Raw genomic sequence first — 6,196 nt, 5'->3', positions numbered from 1 at the left:
TCATTTCTTCGAAGGCTTGGCCGACACTTTCTTCTGCTTGCTCGATGTGCTCTTGCTGGCTGGCTTCTTGGCTGGCTTGACTGGCTGGTGGAGGATTTCTTGGCAGATGATTTAGTTGACTTGGAGGGAGTTTTCTTGGCAGCTTTCTTGGGTGACTTCTTCGGCGCGGGCTTTTGGCTTTCTTCACCATTTTGGCTTTCTTGGCTTTGTCTGCAATCTTTGCTTTCTTGGCTTTCTCGGCTTTCATTTCCCGTTCCTTCTTGGCCTTGATTCTCTCCTTCTCCTTAGCTGCCTTAGCCTTGCGGCAGCTTTCTCCTTGGTGCTGTCAATCTTGAACGTACCGGCGGCTCCCTTACCCTTGGTGCGGATAAGTTCACCTTCTCTACACCAGAGTTGAGAGCATTGCGGATGCTTTTGGCCTTCTTTTCGACGTCTACCCCACAGTTTTCCTGGAGGTACTTCTTGATGGCTTGAGAAAGAGGCGCCGCCTTTGCCCCCTAGAGTGGCAATGGCTTCCTTCACCAACTTGAGAAGGGACGGAGATTTGGTGCTGCAGCAGAGGTAGACATGATTTTGTCACGAGATTTGCTGTTGAACAATCGAGCAGATGCTGAAACTGGAAGACGAGTAATGGCCTCACAGAAAAATTTTGGCCGCCTTTTAACGATACGCTGCGGTCGCGGCGCGGACGCACAACAATGCCCATTCATGATCATGCAAGCCCAACCAGCCGAGGAGCGGTGGCCCTTTCTCGGCATTTCCTCTTATTTTGTGTTTGACATTCCAAGTGTTTTGATTCCTTATTTATGCAGGGGTATTTTCTAGAGTTTGAAACTGATCCAAGCGGCTACTACGTGATTTGATCTTTCCACTGATATAAAATTGTACGTGATTAGTAAAAGCCATATGATATAAATCGGCGTTTTAGACGTGTGGGGCCGCACTTCGCCGCTGACCGGTAATTTTGTATTTTATCGGTTTAGCTGATTCAGTTTTGTTTCCTTCAGCGATATTTCTAGAGTTTGAAGCGGGGCCATCTTATTGTGGGTGATTCTCTCTTTCTAACCGACGACAGGCCCTCACAAAAATGTAATTAATCGTTAAATACTACACGAACTTTGCCGAAATAGGACTGTCAACGATAGTTGACCGTTATAGCGCCCTCAACACTCTTACGGCGGGCGATGCTGCTTGCCTCGGTTTCTTTCCGCGCTGATTCAAAACATTCAGCCCTACCATGGACAAATTATTGGTTTATATTATTAAGGTGAATTGTTGATCTGAAGTTGTTGAATTCACTTTCACGTTATGCCCACCCACCATGATTCTGCAACCACTCTTTTTACCCGCTTACTACGCTTTTTTTTTTTTTTTTTTTGGTGGCGGGGGGTGGGGGGGGGGTTTCTCTCTATCTCTCTCTGGGTTTTATTTAAATATTTATTTTTTGGTGAGGAGGGGCTTAATACGAAACAATTAAAAAAGGAACACTTGAAAATTGTAATCATGACAAATAAAAAATATATAAACATTTCAAAGTGCAGGAAAGGACTATCTCTTTTGTAAAAATGTTGTGGCTCTGAAAAGAGCCGTTTTGGTTTGAGTTTGTGATTCGATGATTCATTTCTTCGAAGGCTTGGCCGACACTTTCTTCTGCTTGCTCGATGTGCTCTTGCTGGCTGGCTTCTTGGCTGGCTTGGCTGGCTTGGTGGAGGATTTCTTGGCAGATGATTTAGTTGACTTGGAGGGAGTTTTCTTGGCAGCTTTCTTGGGTGACTTCTTCGGCGCGGGCTTTTTGGCTTTCTCACCATTTTGGCTTTCTTGGCTTTGTCTGCAATCTTTGCTTTCTTGGCTTTCTCGGCTTTCATTTCCCGTTCCTTCTTGGCCTTGATTCTCTCCTTCTCCTTAGCTGCCTTAGCCTTGGCGGCAGCTTTCTCCTTGGTGCTGTCAATCTTGAACGTACCGGCGGCTCCCTTACCCTTGGTGCGGATAAGTTCACCCTTCTCTACACCAGAGTTGAGAGCATTGCGGATGCTTTTGGCCTTCTTTTCGACGTCTACCCCACAGTTTTCCTGGAGGTACTTCTTGATGGCTTGAGAAGAGGCGCCGCCTTTGCCCCCTAGAGTGGCAATGGCTTCCTTCACCAACTTGAGAAGGGACGGAGATTTGGTTGCTGCAGCAGAGGTAGACATGATTTGTCACGAGATTTGCTGTTGAACAATCGAGCAGATGCTGAAACTGGAAGACGAGTAATGGCCTCACAGAAAATTTTGGCCGCCTTTTAACGATACGCTGCGGTCGCGGCGCGGACGCACAACAATGCCCATTCATGATCATGCAAGCCCAACCAGCCGAGGAGCGGTGGCCCGTTTCTCGGCATTTCCTCTTATTTTGTGTTTGACATTCCAAGTGTTTTGATTCCTTATTTATTGCAGGGGTATTTCTAGAGTTTGAAACTGATCCAAGCGGCTACTACGTGATTTGATCTTTCCACTGATATAAAATTGTACGTGATTAGTAAAAGCCATATGATATAAATCGGCGTTTATGACGTGTGGGCACTTCGCCGCTGACCGGTAATTTTGTATTTTATCGGTTTAGCTGATTTCAGTTTTGTTTCCTTCAGCGATATTTCTAGAGTTTGAAGCGGGGCCATCTTATTGTGGGTGATTCTCTTCTTTCTACCGACGACAGGCCCTCACAAAAATGTAAATTAATCGTTAAATACTACACGAACTTTGCCGAAATAGGACTGTCAACGATAGTTTGACCGTTATAGCGCCCTCAACACTCTTACGGCGGGCGATGCTGCTTGCCTCGGTTTCTTTCCGCGCTGATTCAAAACATTCAGCCCTACCATGGACAAATTATTGGTTTATATTATTAAGGTGAATTGTTGATCTGAAGTTGTTGAATTCACTTTCACGTTATGCCCACCCACCATGATTCTGCAACCACTCTTTTTACCCGCTTACTACGCTTTTTTTGTTTTGTTTTTTTTTGGTGGCGGGGGGTGGGGGGGTTCTCTCTATCTCTCTCTGGTTTTATTTAAATATTTATTTTTTGGTGAGGAGGGCTTAATACGAAACAATTAAAAAAGGAACACTTGAAAATTGTAATCATGACAAATAAAAAATATATAAACATTTCAAAGTGCAGGAAAGGACTATCTCTTTTGTAAAAATGTTGTGGCTCTGAAAAGAGCCGTTTTGGTTTGAGTTTGTTGATTCGATGATTCATTTCTTCGAAGGCTTGGCCGACACTTTCTTCTGCTTGCTCGATGTGCTTCTGCTGGCTGGCTTCTTGGCTTGGCTGGCTTGGTGGAGGATTTCTTGGCAGATGATTTAGTTGACTTGGAGGGAGTTTCTTGGCAGCTTTCTTGGGTGACTTCTTCGGCGCGGGCTTTTTGGCTTTCTTCACCATTTTGGCTTTCTTGGCTTTGTCTGCAATCTTTGCTTTCTTGGCTTTCTCGGCTTTCATTTCCCGTTCCTTCTTGGCCTTGATTCTCTCCTTCTCCTTAGCTGCCTTAGCCTTGGCGGCAGCTTTCTCCTTGGTGCTGTCAATCTTGAACGTACCGGCGGCTCCCTTACCCTTGGTGCGGATAAGTTCACCCTTCTCTACACCAGAGTTGAGAGCATTGCGGATGCTTTTGGCCTTCTTTTCGACGTCTACCCCACAGTTTTCCTGGAGGTACTTCTTGATGGCTTGAGAAGAGGCGCCGCCTTTGCCCCCTAGAGTGGCAATGGCTTCCTTCACCAACTTGAGAAGGGACGGAGATTTGGTTGCTGCAGCAGAGGTAGACATGATTTTGTCACGAGATTTGCTGTTGAACAATCGAGCAGATGCTGAAACTGGAAGACGAGTAATGGCCTCACAGAAAATTTTGGCCGCCTTTTAACGATACGCTGCGGTCGCGGCGCGGACGCACAACAATGCCCATTCATGATCATGCAAGCCCAACCAGCCGAGGAGCGGTGGCCCGTTTCTCGGCATTTCCTCTTATTTTGTGTTTGACATTCCAAGTGTTTTGATTCCTTATTTATTGCAGGGGTATTTCTAGAGTTTGAAACTGATCCAAGCGGCTACTACGTGATTTGATCTTTCCACTGATATAAAATTGTACGTGATTAGTAAAAGCCATATGATATAAATCGGCGTTTATGACGTGTGGGCACTTCGCCGCTGACCGGTAATTTTGTATTTTATCGGTTTAGCTGATTTCAGTTTTGTTTCCTTCAGCGATATTTCTAGAGTTTGAAGCGGGGCCATCTTATTGTGGGTGATTCTCTCTTTCTACCGACGACAGGCCCTCACAAAAATGTAAATTAATCGTTAAATACTACACGAACTTTGCCGAAATAGGACTGTCAACGATAGTTGACCGTTATAGTGCCCTCAACACTCTTACGGCGGGCGATGCTGCTTGCCTCGGTTTCTTTCCGCGCTGATTCAAAACATTCAGCCCTACCATGGACAAATTATTGGTTTATATTATTAAGGTGAATTGTTGATCTGAAGTTGTTGAATTCACTTTCACGTTATGCCCACCCACCATGATTCTGCAACCACTCTTTTTACCCGCTTACTACGCTTTTTTTTGTTTTTTTTTTTTTGGTGGCGGGGGGTGGGGGGGTTCTCTCTATCTCTCTCTGGGTTTTATTTAAATATTTTTTTGGTGAGGAGGGGCTTAATACGAAACAATTAAAAAAGGAACACTTGAAAATTGTAATCATGACAAATAAAAATATATAAAACATTTCAAAGTGCAGGAAAGGACTATCTCTTTTGTAAAAATGTTGTGGCTCTGAAAAGAGCCGTTTTGGTTTGAGTTTGTTGATTCGATGATTCATTTCTTCGAAGGCTTGGCCGACACTTTCTTCTGCTTGCTCGATGTGCTCTTGCTGGCTGGCTTCTTGGCTGGCTTGGCTGGCTTGGTGGAGGATTTCTTGGCAGATGATTTAGTTGACTTGGAGGAGTTTTCTTGGCAGCTTTCTTGGGTGACTTCTTCGCGGGCTTTTTGGCTTTCTTCACCATTTTGGCTTTCTTGGCTTTGTCTGCAATCTTTGCTTTCTTGGCTTTCTCGGCTTTCATTTCCCGTTCCTTCTTGGCCTTGATTCTCTCCTTCTCCTTAGCTGCCTTAGCCTTGGCGGCAGCTTTCTCCTTGGTGCTGTCAATCTTGAACGTACCGGCGGCTCCCTTACCCTTGGTGCGGATAAGTTCACCCTTCTCTACACCAGAGTTGAGAGCATTGCGGATGCTTTTGGCCTTCTTTTCGACGTCTACCCCACAGTTTTCCTGGAGGTACTTCTTGATGGCTTGAGAAGAGGCGCCGCCTTTGCCCCCTAGAGTGGCAATGGCTTCCTTCACCAACTTGAGAAGGGACGGAGATTTGGTTGCTGCAGCAGAGGTAGACATGATTTTGTCACGAGATTTGCTGTTGAACAATCGAGCAGATGCTGAAACTGGAAGACGAGTAATGGCCTCACAGAAAATTTTGGCCGCCTTTTAACGATACGCTGCGGTCGCGGCGCGGACGCACAACAATGCCCATTCATGATCATGCAAGCCCAACCAGCCGAGGAGCGGTGGCCCGTTTCTCGGCATTTCCTCTTATTTTGTGTTTGACATTCCAAGTGTTTTGATTCCTTATTTATTGCAGGGGTATTTCTAGAGTTTGAAACTGATCCAAGCGGCTACTACGTGATTTGATCTTTCCACTGATATAAAATTGTACGTGATTAGTAAAAGCCATATGATATAAATCGGCGTTTATGACGTGTGGGCACTTCGCCGCTGACCGGTAATTTTGTATTTTATCGGTTTAGCTGATTTCAGTTTTTGTTTCCTTCAGCGATATTTCTAGAGTTTGAAGCGGGGCCATCTTATTGTGGGTGATTCTCTCTTTCTACCGACGACAGGCCCTCACAAAAATGTAAATTAATCGTTAAATACTACACGAACTTTGCCGAAATAGGACTGTCAACGATAGTTGACCGTTATAGCGCCCTCAACACTCTTACGGCGGGCGATGCTGCTTGCCTCGGTTTCTTTCCGCGCTGATTCAAAACATTCAGCCCTACCATGGACAAATTATTGGTTTATATTATTAAGGTGAATTGTTGATCTGAAGTTGTTGAATTCACTTTCACGTTATGCCCACCACCATGATTCTGCAACCACTCTTTTTACCCGCTTACTA

This window comes from Patiria miniata, unplaced genomic scaffold (assembly GCF_015706575.1).
Source record: "Patiria miniata isolate m_02_andy unplaced genomic scaffold, ASM1570657v1 HiC_scaffold_8, whole genome shotgun sequence".
Lineage (NCBI taxonomy): Eukaryota > Metazoa > Echinodermata > Asteroidea > Valvatida > Asterinidae > Patiria > Patiria miniata.
Note: the sequence above shows the minus strand (reverse complement) of the source record.